Source organism: Canis lupus, chromosome 5 (genome assembly GCF_003254725.2).
Source record: "Canis lupus dingo isolate Sandy chromosome 5, ASM325472v2, whole genome shotgun sequence".
NCBI lineage: Eukaryota > Metazoa > Chordata > Mammalia > Carnivora > Canidae > Canis > Canis lupus.
Window position 1 is genome coordinate 36,732,693 of NC_064247.1, and position 17,904 is coordinate 36,750,596.

Here is a 17,904-nt window from a genome sequence, read left to right on the forward strand (position 1 = left end):
CTGAAAATTAATAACCACAAAGGTAATGAATCACACTGACCCTCTCACTGTGAGCCGACAGGAAGGAACACAGAGAGAACGGGAGGAACAGAGATGTGGGGAGGCTTTGGCTCTGTGTCAACTGCCATCATTCATGATAGATGGTACAATCCACAGGGGAAATGCAGCAGCCATAAACCCTGAGAACCCAAAGATACTCTAGCGACATTATTTTTGTACAATTTTTGTACAATCGGAGAAATGGCCTAGCAACAAGGCTGAGCCCGCACTCCAGCTCATGCCTTGGAGTCCTTGTTGATCTCATTTCACAAACTAGAAAGAATAATACACCTCGAGGGTGAAATGAATCACAATGCTCAGGAAGTGGTCACTGGTAGTTACTGGAAATCTTTCAGCCCAGAGATCAGAGGCTACACAAGGGACCCTATATGGGTACCATCAGATTGTATCAACAACCTCCCTATGGGTTGAGATGTAAGCGATGCCTGTCAGCTCCAGCTCTGATGCACCACCCATAGCTCTGTGACATTCATCAAGCTACTTAACCTCTCTGTGCCTCCGTTTCTCATCCGTAAAATAGGAGACAGTAATTGCATCTGCTCCTTAGAATTGGGTGAAATTGAAAAAGTGTAGGCCAATGCCTGGTCTCAAGATAGTTATTATCAGAGGTAGGTTTTCATTCTTTAAGTGAGTCAGTGAATTTGCAACTAAGCTTAAAAGTTGTGATATATTAGTGCCTCGTGGTGGATTTCTTAGTTTTGGGAATAGATTCTTTATTGCAGAAAAGGCAAAAAGTAGGGAGTTTGCCATAAAACTTGGCAAAACTTTTAAATACACATTCCAAACGATGGGTGCGGCTTTGCAAACAGTTGCTGCCTAAAGTCCAGAGCTGCTCCCTAGGACATGCAGCTCAGGCACCTGTAGTCCTGGGGAGAAGGCATAGAATGAGGGAGGATAAGGTCTGGGGGTCAGACAGGAATAGAGATAGTATGTTTGAGTTTGGCATGGACTATGTCTTTCAGCAGAAACTGACGATGTAACTGGAAGTGGTCATGGAAACAGAACTGGAAGCATTTTCAGCTATCCTCTCCTCCTATTTCTCTGATTGAAAACCTCTCCTGGACTCTTAACAGGTGGTCCACTTGCAATATCTTAATATGGGCTGTTAGAAGAGGCTTTCAAATCAGTGGGGAAAAAAGCTGGGTTGTTCATTAAATGGTATTGAGACAGCTGGCTAACCATTTGGAAAAACAAAGTGAGAACCCTATCTCAAACCAAAATAAACCACAAAGGGGTTAAATATTTAAAGAAACACGGAGACGTGCAAGCCTCCGAAGAAAATACAGGTGAATAACAGCAGAACTAGATTACGGGAAAAGATTCCAATGATACCTAGAGCCGAAATTATAATAGGAAACGCAATTGGTGATTGCATAAACAATTGTAAATGTCCTTTTATATTAAAACAAATACCATAGACAAAATAAGGAGAGTAGTAACTTAAGAGAAATAGCTCATCAGGCGAAAGAAAGGGTTATTATCCTCAATACAGAGAAAGCTCTTATAAATAAATTAGGAAAAAGATGACCTGTCCCCATTTCTTTCCCCTACCATTATATGGTAATGGCCATAAACAAGACATTAAAAAAAAAGATTTTATTTATTCATGAGAGACACACAGAGAGAGGCAGAGACACAGGCAGAGGGAGAAGCAGGCTCCCTGTGGGGAGCCCGATGTGGGACTTGATCCCAGGACCCCGGGATCACACCCTGGGCCAAAGACAGATGCTCAACCACTGAGCCACTCAGGTGCCCTAAAAGGACATTTTAAAAACAAGAAAGACATATGGCAAATAGAACATAAAGCAAAGCTACTTACACAGTCTTTCGTGTAAGCAGCTACTTGTGATCCATCAAGTTGTCAAAGATGAAGAGCAGCCATACTCTGTGTCCATGTCAGAGGAAGCATTGGTCAGGCCATAGGCAGTTGCAGGTTGCAAACATACAAAAACTTCTTGGAGAGCTCATGGGCCATGTGGGTAATTTTTTTTTTTTAATGAAAAGTCTTTGACAGCCTCCAATATTTATCCTTAAAAAATGATCATCACCATGCCTGGAGACTTATACCAAGGGTGTCCATTGAGTGGATGTGGGAATCTCAATGTAGAAAATTAAGGAGACATCTGCCATCTGAGGCTGGTTAATAATTAAGATTGAGTTTCCACAGTGGGATACTGTGGAGTTGTTTCTTCAAAAAGGAATGTTCCTCAAAATTGTGGTACATTTGTCAAAACCAAGAAACCGATACTGATATGTTGTTCTTAACTAAACTCTATAGACTATTCAGGATTTTATCAGTTTCCCATTAATGTCTTGTTTCTGATCCAGGATCCAATCCAGGATAGGTTGCATTTAATGTTCACATCTCCCCAGAATTCTCCTCAGTCATTCCTAGTTTCTTATGACTGTGACACTTCCGAGGAATACTGGCCTGAGGGGCCAGTTGTTCTTCACCACTCACTAATATTTTTCCATGTATGTGTGTTCACATGCTAAACATAGTAAGGTATAGAATTTTAATATAAATATACTATACTCCCATTTTATGATTGTTTTAATGTCAATGTCATTCTGCATCATATTGTAAGGTGCAAACAATGAGGAAAGCTGGGTGAGGGGCATATGGCAAGGCCCCATATGATCTTTGCAGCTTTTATGAAATTCCAAAATTATTCCAAAATATAAAATGTATTAAAAATATCAGGACATTTTAATCATTTTTTAATAGGCTCCACGCCCAGTGTGGAGCCCAACACAGGGCTTGAACTCACGACTCTGAGGTCAAGACCTAAGCCAAGATCAAGCATCAGATTCCCAACTGACTGAGGCACCCATTGCATATGAATGCAATGAAGGATGAGCTGACTTAAAAACAGAATATTATAGGAGTATATTTGTGAACATAGAGTAATAATAGGAAAAAACAAATGAAAATATGGCATGCTTCTATTTAAAATGTTTTAAAAGTCCGTGATTTGTTTGCTTCCTATTTGAATAATAAGAACAAATACATGTTACCTATAAGAGAAAAGTAATTATGGTTTAAAAACATCCCTGAAGGTGGGCATGGGAAGCTGCAATTCTCAAATCTCCAGTCTTACAAGTTGGAATCAGAGGTTTCCCAGCTATGTGCCTGCTCCTTGATACCTTGAGGCCACAGAACCTTTGTCCCTTTCTTCTAGCAATAAATTCAAGTAAATATTTATTCCTTTACACTTATTATGATCCAGCATATCTTGTCTCTGTTCAGTTCAGACCATTCAAGACAGAAGGATAAAGATGAGGGGATCCCTAGGTGGCGCAGCGGTTTAGCGCCTGCCTTTGACCCAGGGCGCGATCCTGGAGACCCGGGATCGAATCCCATATCGGGCTCCTGGTGCATGGAGCCTGCTTCTCCCTCTGCCTATGTCTCCGCCTCTCTCTCTCTTTCTATGTGACTATCATAAATAAATAAAAATTAAAAAAAAAAAAAAGAAGGATAAAGATGAGAGTCTCCATATAGATAAAAAAGAGGGAGAGAGAGAGAACAGTTTCACGCCATGAAATACTTTCCACAGGGCTGGTTATTTAAAATACAATTTTCAGAGAAAACGACAGCCAGCTGACAAGAAAAAAAATACAAAATCGTTCAACTTCAGCGCTGCCGTTGGAAAACGGAAGACAAAATATAAACAACCATTTTGCCTATATTACGTTCATCCCATAATCACAGCACTTCCATATTTGGAATAAAGAGCTTACCATTTGAATGCACATACAACTGATACTTATTGTAATATTTTGGACATGTGCCCACATACTGCAATCTTTTCGTGGGCTTGTCTTACCCAGAAATGAATTCGCTGGATGCTTTCCAAGCTGGAATTTGGGTTTCTAAGAATGTAAATACCACATTATAATCGACTTCCCAGTAACTTTTAAATTCATGGAGATTAAACAGTAGCAGGCAAAAGTGGCTTCAGAAGCCCTGGAGACAAATCTGCCTACGTCACCTCCTCCACCACCACAACCCCACTCCCAGGGCTCCCACTCTCCTGTCATATTTCAGAATTCATTTTTGTGAGCCTGAGAGATTTGATGGTTTTCCAGAACCTTCCTCACAAACACAGTGCCTTATGCCTGCTGAGAGTTACCGACAAGTCAATTGATAATTATAAAATAGTGCAGAAAGCATTCTCACTGGGAGGAGTGAGAGCTGTGGGGAAAGAGCAGATATTCAAGGCCTTAAAATCATGAAGGGCCTTGAAAGTCATATTAAGGAGGTTGGACTTTATCTCAGTCATCTCAGTGGGTGAATTGTGGTCCTCTCCTCCCAAAATCCGTATGCTGAAGTTCCAATTGCCTGTAACTATATTTGGAGATAAGGTACTTAGAGAAGTAATTAAGTGAAAAAGACACTAGGGAGGGCCCTGATGCAACAGGACTGGTGTCCCTGTGAGAGCAGATGAGGACACACAGCCGGAAGACCACATGAAGACCCCGAGCGAAGATGGCATCTTCTAGCTGAGGAGCGAGTCCCCGAAGAAACCAACACTGCGGAACCTTGATCTCGGGGCTTCCAGCCCCCCAGAATGGTCAGAGAAAGCCACTCAGTCTGCGGTCCTTTGTTCTGTTACTCAAGCAGACTCACACTACATTGTGTTTTGAGCAGCAGGAGGAGGATGGTAAGATTTCTCTTCCTGGAGCATTGCTCTGGCTGATGGACAGAAGGGATCGGTGATGATCACAGCTGCTGGGGAGACCTGTACATGCCAAGCTCAGCACAGACATGAGGGGCATCTTCTAAATAGGTGCTCATTCAAATAATGTGCACACAGGTTGTTTCATACATGCTTTGCAAAGGCACACCCATAGGGAGCCCTGATGACAGAGCGCAGGTTAAAGGGATTGGAAAGAAGCAAATAGGTTTGAGAGAGATTTAGAAAACAGCCAGTGGTTTCTGAAGATTGGTTGGCTGCTCCTAATGAAGATGGCAAAGGCAAGGATAAGGTTGCCTGTGTTGGCTTTGAGCTTGAGGGACTGAGTGGAGGTGTCCAAGCGGAGGCTTTCCATAGGGAATCAGAGATATGAAAACACGAATTTTTAGATGCATCGCAATTTCTAGCCCACTCTTAAACTATAGGCATTGATAAGAATGAAAAGAATAACGTACAAAATAGGGAAGCAGCATAAGAGGAATAAAAATAAGTATTATGTTTGTAATTCCAACCTCTAAATTGTTACGGGAATGTAGCATCAAAATAAGAAAAATGGTGCCACCATTTTCCCTTCCCTTCTTCTGCATACCCATTAGTTCCAGGCACAACAGGCTTCCCCTGTCTAATTCCTGGAGTCCTAGGAGTGGCCTGGATATAGAGATACTGCGTGCATGGATTTCATTATTCATCCAGCAAATATTAGTACGCACGCTATGTCATATATTGTGCTAAGCTTCTGTGGGCCACTAAAAGCCATCGTGTTCCCCCCTTTTCAGAACAATCCAGGTGTTTGATCTATTGCAGGCCCCCTAGAATTGTAATTCTATGGGCAGCACGGAAGAGCAAGCCTAAGTTCTTGCCAAATGCATAGCTAAAGTTGCTTCAAGAATACGTGTAGATTTGAAAAGGATAAAAGCAAAGCCACTGCCCCTTCCCCTTTATCATCAACATAATCAAGGGTTGACCAAAGTGTAGCTGAGGGTGGTACTTTGCATTTGGCATTATGTGCATTGAAGTTCAGATAGTCTAGTTATTACACATTCCCCAGATTTTTTTTTTATTTCATGAATATGCCGGAATGCTTTTGTTTAGTTAGAAGGGAAGATGGGTTTAGGAATTAGCTTTGCAACAGGACAAGCTGAGACAGAAGAGGCTACATGGAAGCCACAGCTGGCTACCTGGTTTGTGTACACCTGGGAGGAACCCCTTTGGGACCACCTGAAAGTAACGGATGAACGGGAGAGGGGGATTTACTCTTGCTTGAGCTCAAAGTATTATCATTTGGGCACGGATATAAATGTAACCCTCTTACCGGCCCCAGGCTGGTGAGGCCCAGAAACATTTGGGCAACATGAGATAAGTAAACATATATTCAAATCCTTCTGGGAACCTGGAATAAGATTGTCTTGCTTTTTTAAAAAGAATACTTATAAAATGAAATAATCATTTATGTTGATATTTGACTTAAATGGCAGTTTATTCAGCTTAGTAACTCCATCAAGAACAAAAAATTCATATGTAGGAGATTATAGGAAAGCAGAAAGCTTTGGTCTCTTGGCAGAAAGGAAGGGAAATAAGGAGCTTTGGCCAAGAAGTCAACAATCCTTAAGCGAGTTGTAAAATCCAGTCTGGAAGCAATGCGGAAATCCATCGTCACCCAACCGTGTCCTCATGAAAGGATGATGACACCGAAAGAGGAATGGGACTCTAATGGGAGAAGACATTTGAAGTGATGTCTCCCAACTCTGGTCAAATTTGATTCTACAGCATCCCAGGGGGCCACCGCATGTCCTTTTATTGTTTCATTCTTGTTCAACACAGTTTCAGCCCAAAGGAGATATCAACTGGGGCTAGCAAAAATTTTTTCCAGTCTGTAGGGAGAAGAAATCCACAAGTAGAAATCAAAATTCCAGGAAACATACTCTACAGAGATGGACATGTCCCCATCCAGCATTCATCTGTCTTTATTTTCTTGTCATGCTCCCACAGAGCCAAGCTGCCCCAAAACAGCCAGAAGATTTGACTGAATGTACAGAGATTGCGCATCCCGTTCCTACAAACCCATTACGGGGAGGGCAAAGCTATTTGTCAAAAGCCTATTAATAGTAGACCGATTCTTCTTTGGCCGCCCTTTGAGCAGTGCTTCTCAACTACAGAGTGCACACAGATAGTCCGGAAGATATTGGTAAAAATACAGATTCTGATTCAGAAGATCTGAGATGGGGTGTGTGATTTTATACTTCCAGGTGACACTGATGCTGTTGGTTCACATCACACTTTTGCAAGTTGAGTTTTCCTATAACATCCTCCGGATGGAGAAAAATTGTGTTGCCTTTTCCACCTAGCACTGCAGGAGAAAACTGTCAGCCACAGATGCATTCGGCATGGGTTCAATTCTAGGCTGCCTGCACACGATGAGTGAGCCTTTACAGATAAGTAGCAACTTAAAAGAAAAGAAAGAGAGAAGAGAGGAGAAGAGGAGAGGAGAGGAGAGGAGAGGAGAGGAGAGGAGAGGAGAGGAGAAGAGAAGAGAAGAGAAGAGAGAGAAGAGAAGAGAAGAGAAGAGAAGAGAAGAGAAGAGAAGAGAAGAGAAGAGAAGAGGAGGAGAGGAGAGAGAGGAGAGGAGAGGAGAGGAGAGGAGAGGAGAGGAGAGGAGAAAGAAGAGAAGAGAAGAGAAGAGAAGAGAAGAGAAGAGAAGAGAAGAGAAGAGAAGAGAAGAGAAGAGAAGCAATTTATATGTCACCATTATAAAGCCACTTTGCTATGTCACCATTATAAAGCACCATATTATGCAATGCTGAATTTACTCACAACTCCCCCAGTTACTGGCAAACCGTCCATGCTAAACATCTAATTTCAAGTCTGCTTAGTTGAAAAGCATGACATTGCATTGCATTACTTCGTGGAAGAGAGAACCTGCCTGGGATTCAGAAGACTTGAAGTCCTAGCTCTATCATTCACCTGTCGCGTGACTTTGAGTAATGCCTTCCTCGCCTCTGAAGCTCAGGTGTGAAATGAATAGAATTGACTAAATGCCCACAGGGGTCCTTTCAGCTCCAGGGTTCCATCTGCTGCACATCATATTGAAACATCATTTAAGCTGTCGCCAATAATTAGGAAGGTCCCGGGTACGAGGCTCATCATTAGTATAAATGCTCTTGGTCTCATACTCATGACAACAGGACCGAGAGTGTGGTGATTGGGGCACTGGCTTTGAGGTCACACAGAGATGGACTCCAATCTTTCCTGCTCATGTCACCAGACTTGTGGTATTGCAGAAATGACTGAATTTCTCTGAGCTTCAGTTAGGTCATCTGTAAAACGCCCAATGAGACAGCTTCATTGGAATATTCTAACTAGAGTGAAAATTCTAGTTCTGGTTTGCCCAAGATTGAGGAGTTTTCCAGAAGTGGAACTTTTACTACTAAAACCAGAAGAGTTCCAGGCAATAGGGTCATTGGCCATTCTCAACTCCCAAGGGCCAACCATGAGAAGCCTGTAAAGCACATAGAGAAGAGTCAATGAATATTAGATATTAGCCTCCATTACCAATATTATAAAAATCTACAGAATTCAGGGTGAATTTGTGTTCGATAAGAACCATAATCCCGAATTGTCTTTCTGGGTCCTGACATCAGCTACTTGGAGGTTATATGGAGGTTATATCACTAAAAAAGAGAGAGGACTTGAAATTAAGTCCAGCCAGGAATGTGAGCAGTTGTCCTTTCTAGAACTGGTGTCATATGCTGAGGCAAGACCAACATCTTTTTCTTCCATCAAACACCCCAGGGCTCATCCTTGTCAGGAAAGTACGGATATGTCCCCTAAGATTAGCATAAGGCTTGTCTCACCATTGTCCTGGGAATTTTGTGCTCATCCTGCTGGAAAGTCTGCCACGAACTAATCTGCATAGACAGTTAGAGAGAACTCAGTAACCAGATTTTCTTCTTACAGCCACTTCTGCTCTACACCCTGTGCTTTTCCCTTTCTTCTCACTCTCAGTGCCACCCTGACCTGTTCCCATGGGCTCCAGGTTCCAATCAGCCAGCCTCCAGGATCATCATTCTGGTTGCAGTTCATCAACTCCTTGTCTTTAATTAGTCCTGGTGGTCTCACTTCTCCATAAGCTTTCCTGTGGTTTCCAATGGAAATCATATTGCTCTATCCAACAGAAGCCTCTTCAGCTTCATCCCAGAGCTTGTGTACCCTGCCCACCCTGGTTTGTTCAGGGCAGTTTCAGCTTCCATTTGCTGTCCCAGGTTAGTAATTAATTAATAGGAAGTAATTGTTCCCCTTGACTCTAAAAAATGTCCTGGCTTGGAAAATAAACTATGTAAACACACGCTGTAGAGTATGATTCAGTGAATGAGTCAACCATGTCACAGGGAGCGAAACATTCATAAAACTCATCAACACTAGTTAGGGTTTGAGGAGGAAATTCACCAAAAGACATACAAGTAGAAAGCTAACATCATGCTGACGAATATGTGCTCCTGGGCCAGACTTCATTGCTTTGGGTGAAAAGATGCTGCAAAGAACAAACTTGTACCTTATGAGTGAGTTGTATTTCTTAAGAAAAGGAAAAAAATAATACAAAGAGACTTATTACCAAGCAAATAGACCATCAACATGAACATCCATGCTTCTGCCTTACTAGAAGCCACTGGAGACAAGGTTCTTATTGTGGAAGGTGGGCAGCATGCTTGGCCTCATGGGAGGATCTAGGGAAATGGGATAAATCAGACCAGAATTAGAATACTGACTTTTTTCAAAGTGTAACCTTGGGTAAATGACTTTATGTGTCTGACCCTTAGTTTCATTTGTTATGAAAGGAGAGAGTTCAATTAGCCATTGGTTTTCTAGCTAGGCTCTGCAGAGGCTAAGGATTTTAGTGGAGTTGCCTTATGGAGTCTTGGGGGAAAGGGGTAGGTCAAGATTTCCTACCACTGCTCAAATAGAGTTCCACTTTCATCATTTTTCATCAAGTAATGAGCTGTCTTAAGATTTTGATACTTTGGAAGGAAAGATTTTGGTGCTACAATAAAATGTTAGCACTTACAGACCAGACAGTCTCAAAGATCCCTTCCCAACTCTGATAGATGTGGTTCTGATGCCTCGGAAAATGTCAACAGTTAGTGAGCCTACAAATGGAAGTAGACAGGAAAGTCCTCTGATGCCCTCAAGAGAGCCACAGTTATTAAGTACAAACCAGTCAGCCTTAGGTGTGTACACTGGTTTGTTGGGGAGGCTGATGAAGACAGGTGTGACCAAGGAACGTGTGGTTATAGACAGGTGAAGGTGTGCCCAGGAGATGTCTTCAATGGAGAACTTTCTAGGCCTCTGACAAGTGTTCTGTTCCTAGCAGTGATCTTTCTCCATTACTCATAAAGACCCAGAGATTCTAAACTGGTCCTAGGCTGATTCTAGATTATTAGGGGAAAGCCGGGTGTCTGAAAAGCATTGCCAGTATGTCCAAAATTCTTGATAATAGTAATAATAACAATAATGAAGTCTGTTGTGCCCATCACTTTGGGGATTGAGCAGCACATCTAAATTTAAAGAGAAAAACATCCTTCTTCCTGCAATGAATATCAGAAATCTAAACATTTAGATATGACACCTTATTGAGAACAAAGTAGGGAGAGGTAACATGGTCTCTTTCCTACATGCTGGATGTTCCAGAAGCCAAGAGAAAAAAGTAGGCAGTGGTGAGGGGATGATGGAATCGCTTGCTTTCACTGACCCGGAAGAAAATGCAGATCTTGAACCATAAGGAAAAGATCCACACCATTGAGAGGATTTGTGATCCCACTACCTATATAGCCAGGAGGCCCCTGGGAATCAAACTAGGAATCTGGGAGACTTGTTTCCTTTTCTGTCTGAAAGCACCAGATAAGTTACACTTAAGATCAAAGTTGAATGAAAATCATTTGTGCTCTCTTTTTAATCTTGATCCAAAAAAAGAACAACAACAACAAAAAAAACCAAATGAGATTTCTTCCATTGTATGTACTGTTAGCCTCATATCTGAAACACTTTCAATTTTGGTTTCAGTTTGGAAATCATTTGAATCTCGTTTTTTCCATACTCTGTCATTCCAGAATGACTCACTTGATTGCTGTTCCTTATTTCACCAAACTCCTAATCATGCCACAATACTATTTAAGAGTATCCCTGGGGGACGCCTGGGTGGCTCAATGGTTGAGTGTCTGCCTTTAGGTCAGGGCGTGACCCTGGAGTCCTGGGATCGAGTCCCACATCGGGCTCCCTGCACGGACGCTGCTTCTCCCTCTGCCTGTGTCTCTGCTTCTCTCTGTGTCTCTTGTGAATAAATAAATAAAATCTTAAAAAAAGAATATCCCTGGAATTCCACCACATGAGGGATAAAGACCAAAGTCTTCATATGATGGATGTTCATGATGGCCACATCAGCCCTTAATTCAGGCTCATGTCTTTATGACCCAGAAGCACCAGATTGCCCAGTAGTTGCCAAGCACATCTTGTTCCTTCCATTCATTTACCTTCTTCACGAAGCTTTCCAAACAGGTAGAAAGAATCACTTTCCTCTGCTCCCAGAATCCTCTGTGCCTGGATGCTCTGTGCCCATTGTTGGCTCAGCATGGATCCCACTGTGCCTCATAAACCATCTGTGTAACTCTCCTGCTACGTAGGCAGTGAGAAGCATGAGGGCAGGCCTTTGCCTATTCACTTTTTATACTTCTGGCACCTAATAAGGAGCCCAGTAGAAAAGTCCTTGATAGATGCTCAAGGAATCTTCATAGGAAAAAAAAATTTAAATGAATGTATTCTCGGTTGCATCTCAAAATCAAGGAACTGCATAGTCCTCGAAATGGTGGGTGGTTCTTTTGTGTGTTTTAAATATATAAGCCTATTTTACCGGTTGTAAAACAAAGGGTACCAGAAATCTTTTAAAGCTAAGTCTTTTCAGTTTAGGATGACTGGTTAAGCATATGTTTTCAATCCCCTTTTCTTTCCAAATGTCCATAGAATTGTCATTCTCCCATAAAGAAAAATTAGCAAAAAGTCTGCATTGGCTCTGAGAAATTGGGAAGGGCAGGATCCACATGCAGACAATTCTGAGAAATTTCTGTTAAATGTAGTGCAGACCAGGAGACATTAGATAGAGCTTGCCCACAATTTAACAAATGCCATGCAGCCCCCACCTGAGCGGTTAATGGAAAACACCCTTGAGATGAGCCCCTGTCAAGTTCCCTGGCTCAAAGCTTCCATGGACCAATCTCTAAGGGAGTGTCTGAATGTTGCTGGAACAAATGGGAAAGTTGAGGCCAGCTGACGGCATTGACACAACCTTTTTTTTTTTTTTTAAGAGTTTATATATTTATTTGAGAGGAAGGGAGAGAGAGCAGGAGCAAGGGAGGGGCAGAGGGAGAAACAGGAGAAACAGACTCCCCACTAAGTGTGGAGCCCGACCCAGGGCGCCGTCCCAGGACTCTGAGCTCATGACCTGGGCTGAAGTCAGACATGCTTAATCGACTGAGCCACCCAGGCATTCCAGCATTGACAAAATCTTTGAAAGGAGATTCAAATAATTCTATGTGAAAAACAAATTATGTGACAGGGAAATGTGCATGCATATTGGATATTTAATGATTGCAAGTAAGGACTGTTAGTTGTTGTGTGTGTGTGTGTGGTTTTTTTTTTTTTTTTTAGATATAATAATGAGACATGGACTTTGGTGATGCTTTTTGAAAGTGTTCCTGTTTTCTATCCATTTGATCCTCATTATTCATGGATTCCAGCTTTGGGAATTTGCCTACTAGCTAAAAGCTATTGGTATCCTCCAAATCATTACTCAAGGGGCTTCCGCAGACATCTGAGGACAGGAGAGTGGTGAAGTTGGAATCACCCAAAAATGCATGGCCCACCGGGATTCAACAAGTGACACTCTGTCTTCTTGTTTCAGCTCTCATTATGTAAACCAATATCCTTTTCACTGCATAGTTCTGTGTTTTTAGCATTTTTGTGCCTTTTGCTGGTGACTTTATTGTTTAAAATGGCCCCCAAGCATGGGACTGAAGTGCTGGCCTGGTGTTCCTAAGCTATGATGTGCCTTATGGGAAAAATAAGCATTAGATCGAAGCTCCATCCAGGCATGAATTATGCTGTTATTGGCCATAAGCCCAATGTTAATGAATCGACTATTTATTAAATAAGGTGTCCTTAAACAGACACACACATTTAAAAAGGTGGGGAGGGGGTTATGTATTAATCGATTGACAAAAATCTTGTGACCAGAGGCTCACAGGAACATAACCCTGTATTTGCTCAAAAGCAACAATTCAGGATTTGTTATTTCAATGTTCACAAGACTTTAAGGAGCATAACTACCACAAATAACAAGAATCATCTGTAAACAGGGATGAACTGATATATACACATATATGAACATATGTTCATATATATGTATGTGTGTATTATGTATGTATGTATTTGCTCCAAAATAATCTAGAGGACTGGAAGTGGGAATAGAAATGAAATAAGTTGGCCATGAGTAAATTGTTGGAAATGCATGACAGGTATATGAGTATTCATCATACCATTCTCTCAACTTTTGTATATATTTGAAATTTCCCATAACCCAAAGGTTTTATTTCTTAAAGAGAGAGAGAAAATAGCATAGCAGAAACACAAGTTTGGCTTTTCTTCAGGCATTAAAAATCATGTAGTGTATTATTTAAGGGAAATATAATTATTTAGAAGTAGAATGAATTAAATTTCATGTGAAGTATAAATGATCCAGTGCCACGGAAAGTTAGTATATACAAATCGGCCAATGCAAAAGAGTGCACGAGTGTGGGCTTTATAAATTGTAAGGTAATACTGAAACTTGCATGTCGTTTTTGGAAGTAAAAAGAGAAAAGCAAGAGACATGTATAACAGACTACCTTTTGCCATTTAGGTGTAATAAGGCTCAGTTTCTAACCTGCACTCCTGTTTATCCCATTAATAAACCTGCTTCAGGCCTCCCAGGAGGCTCTGACCCCCCGTGCCCTGGCTCAGTGTCCGAGAGTTCATAACAGGTCAGGTTCAAGGGCCAATGTGCTGCTCTATCACTGCAGGTTTCCCCAATGCCTCACCTTGCACTCAGGCCCTCCGACATTAATTCAACAGTTAATTCAAGCTAAAGCCTCTGTACCCTTCTTTTTCTCCTTCATCTCCTACAACAGTGTGTTCCAAATATTTTCTGAGTGGTCTCAGAGCTCCAGGGAGATCTCCCCAGAGATCTGGGGCCAGGGTAAGCTAGGAGGCTGCCCCGGCAGCAAAGAGCAATGCCTCTTTCATCCACTCCATAGTATGGGTTTGGCAAACGATCTTGCAAGGGTAAAAAAGAAATATTCTCTTCTCAGGGAAAAAAATTGCACAAGCCACACTTCTGAGACACGTTTTACGAGGAGGGCACAGGAGGCCTATGCATGTGGCACCTGTTCCTCATGAACCTGACTGACTTCAGGTGAAAGATTCACACTTACTCAGCATGTTTGGTTGGAGAAACGAGGCTCTCTTGCCACCCAGATCAGCACAGGTTCTTCTGAAATGCTTAGCACTGGCCAGGTTTTCTGCTCAGAGCCTTGTGTCGTTTGGGTCTTCAGCTTGAGAAGGATTGGGAAAACCCCCAGATTTTTTTGAGTTCTCAGGCTCGTCTTCACTACCATTTCCTGAGAGCCTGTCGTATGCTATTTTATGCCTGTTACTTCGCATTCATTATTTTATTTAACCCTCTCAGTAAACGTACAAAACAGGTGGTAGCTTCCTCGTGTATGAAGTACACTCTTTTATGGGCAAGTGACAAACCCCCAGCTCTGAGCCTCAGAGGCTCACAGAAGCAAGTGTAGGGAAGGCTGGGTGGAGCCTGTTTCTGGAAGGAGCAGAACCCAGGGCCCCAGTGCTGAAAAGACACTTGTCACCTTCTCTCCTCTTGCCTCCTATGTTCACCTTGGCTTGTGCCCCGCAGAAGTGGTCACTTTACATGCTTTCTGCAAAAGCAGGGACCCTGCTTTTTCTCTGCAATAGTCTCAGCCGATAGAACAATGCCTTGCCCATGGAAGGCACTCAAAATTATAACTACAGAATAAATGGATGGGATGAAATCATGGTATGGAATGTTCTAAATCCCTAACTCTCAGCTCATACCAAAGACACTGTGGCATTTCCTGCTGTGCAGTGGATCATGGTGAACACTGAGCAAGTGAATCACCATACAGTAGCCTCTCTCCAGCCACTCTTCAGAATGGTCTCCATTATTTATCATATCTTCTTTTTCACTTTTAGCTGAGTTATTCCAAATATATTTTTACATGGTATGTATGACACAATAGGTAAAACAAGGCCAGAACATTCTCTTTCTATGAAATGTATGGGCAAGTGTGTACCCTTGGCTGTCCTTGACTTTGGGTTACTGTGAGCCCCTGCTATTGTTTTTTTCTTTTGTTTTGTTTTGTTTCTTTAGGAGAAACTCCTCTTAGTTAACAGTCTACCAAATAATCTCATTATGCTTCTATATTTCAGAAGGGAGCATCTTTGCATGGGTTGGGTCCTAAAAAAAGCACTCAACCTCAGATCTCCAAACATAAAATGAAAGATTTGGACAAAACATTCAAGGAATCTTCTGATTCATTCTGAACTTTCTATTGCTTATCACTCCACCCACACTTAGGCTTAGCTACCATCACTATTTGCTTACTACTTGGGTCCAAATCCAGTGTATTTTCCTCCATTGGAGATCCAAGAAGGTATAATAGGTTTTCTAGGTCAGTCCCAAGAAGGCATTCCAATATTAGTACTTAAGAAAATATAACACCCTAGTAAGCCTTCTATAAAAGGAAGCAGATAATAAACAAATGATACAAAATATTGATGTTGTCTGATACAGAATTCATTAAAATTTGTAATGTCAGGTAGTAACAAGGCAAAGGTTTAAAGCAATGCTGTCCAGTAGACGCTTTTCATTCCTAGCAGTCATGATTATAAAGTAAAAAGAGGGGTACTTGGGTGGCCCAGTGGTTGAACGTCTGCCTTCGGCTCAGGTCATGATCCTGGGGTCCCGGGACCAAGTCCTTCATAGGCCTCCCAGGGAGCCTGCTTTTCCCTCTGCCTGTCTTTCTGCCTCTCTCTCTGTGTCTCTCATGAATAAATAAAATCTTTTTTTAAAAAAGTAAAAATAAAGCAGTGAAATTAATTGTAATAATATATTTTATAAAACCAAATATATCCAAGATATGATCAACATGTAATGAATATAAACGGAGTTTGGGGGTGTTTTTTTTTTTCATTTTCTAATTATTTATTCAGGTTAGCCTGAAAATTCAAAATGGCCTTCAGAATACTTCTTAAAGTAATTGTTTCCCCATGTTTTATGTTTACTGTTTTTTTTTATTGGAACATAATTGCCATACAGTATGATATTAGTGTCAGGTATAGAATATGGTGATTGGACCTTTATATACATTATATACATTTATATATGTTATATACATTACATTACCAGAGTCTTTGTACATGGTTATTAAAATATAATTGGCCAGGGGCACCTACGTGGTTCAGTCTGTTTAGCCTCCAACTCTCGATTTTGGCTCAAGTCATATTGGAGTCATGAGATTAGCCCAGAGTCGGGCTCCATGCTCACCGGGGAGTCTTCTGGGGATTTTCTCTCTCTTCCTTTCCCTCTGCCCCTCCCCCACACCTCTCTCAAATAAATCGATAAAATCTTTAGAATTTCACCGGTTCTATTCTCAATGCTGTGCATCTCTGTAACTTACTGCTTTTCTTTTTTTTTCTTTTTTTTTTTTTATTTACTGCTTTTCTAACTGAAAATTTATACATCCTCCTCCCCATCACCTATGTCATCCGTACCCCCCCCCCCCCACCCACGGCCTCCCTTCTGGCCATCATCAGTTTGCTCTCTGTATTTATGAGTGTTTCTGTTTTGTTTTGCTTGTTAATTTGTGGGTTGTTTGTGGAGGCCAAGAAAAATCAAGGCCATTCCACCTCAAGTTTAGCATTAGCACAACTACAGCCATCTTAGGCCCCTGTGAATAAAAGCTGAACTTTATGGGGAAAACTGCAGAATGTCCTCAATGTCCTCGGCAGGTAATCCCATATCAGAAAGACAACAGAGCCCACACCCGTGGTAGAAAGTCCCGTATTAGAATGAGAACAGAGCTCAATGCCCTTGAAAGCCCCATATCAAAATGTAAACAGAACTTGAGAAATTCCTCCATCCCTTCTGAAAATCCCCTAGACCAGCCTATAAAAAAACCCAGCTGTAACCCACTTCGGGGTCCAAGTCCCTGCTCCGCTGTGTCAGGTACACTTGGACCCAAGCTCGAGCTTGCAAATAAACCCTCGTGCGCTTGAATCGGTGTCAGCTCCTTGGTGGTTTCTTGGATTCGCAATCTTGGGCACAACATTGTTGTTTTTGTTTGTTTGTTTGTTTGTTTTAGATTCCACATATTAAGTGAAATCACATGGCATTTGTCTTTATTATATATCTCAAATATGTGAGGTTTCTTACATTACTCTTTTTTTCATACTAAACCTTCAAAAGTCATTAAGGGTTGTTTGAAAGTCAAATGTATGTTACACTTAGGGTATACATCAGTTCAGATGCTAAATTTTGAACAGCTAACGTCCAATTTATAGTCCCATCGAGCAGCACAGTTAACTAACAGGAAAATCTGTTATATTCCTTCAATTTTGAAGTTATAAGCAATTAAAAATTGATTGGCACTTGTCCCCTGAGGCCGTGCTGCTACCTCGGGTAGCAAAGAACGAGGAGTTTCAGGGCAGCAGGAGGCTGTTTTAGATACAGAAATCAGGAAGATCTTGTGTGGAGTGACACTTCAGCAGAGACACGAATGGAATGAGAGAGGGAGGCTGCCAAGATGTGAGAGAACAACATTCCAGGAAAACAGAAATACAAACTGCAAGGTCCCGGAAATGGGATCGTAAATATCAAAACTCATGTATCACCTTCAAAGTCTTGACCTTGGGGAGTCTCTCTGCTTGTTCTAAGGATGCCACGTGGTGCAATATCTCTTTCGTGCTTAGAGTGCAAAGCTCCCAAAATATGCATTGCTTCCCATTTCCATTCATTCATTAGAACAAA

The 17,904-nt window shown here is 41.6% G+C and overlaps 2 long non-coding RNA genes across 5 annotated transcripts in view; one reads left to right on the forward strand and one right to left on the reverse strand.

Moving 5' to 3' along the window:
* Positions 1-6,215: 6,215 nt before the first annotated feature.
* On the reverse strand, positions 6,216-11,365 carry LOC112647343 (uncharacterized). Its single transcript, XR_003128276.2, has 3 exons — positions 11,279-11,365; positions 9,367-9,478; positions 6,216-7,181 (listed from the first exon to the last, which is right to left on the reverse strand). It is a non-coding gene; the product is annotated as an uncharacterized LOC112647343 (long non-coding RNA).
* Positions 11,366-11,390: 25 nt separating this feature from the next.
* LOC112647344 (uncharacterized) overlaps positions 11,391-17,904 on the forward strand; it is a 31,556-nt gene continuing 25,042 nt past the window's right edge. For 3 of the 4 annotated variants that reach the window (XR_003128280.3, XR_003128279.3, XR_003128281.1), the window contains exon 1: positions 11,391-11,610. This is a non-coding gene — a long non-coding RNA (uncharacterized LOC112647344). Of the gene's footprint in view, positions 11,611-12,538; positions 12,740-17,904 lie in introns of those variants that run through there. The other variant, XR_007410773.1, reaches the window with a different exon arrangement.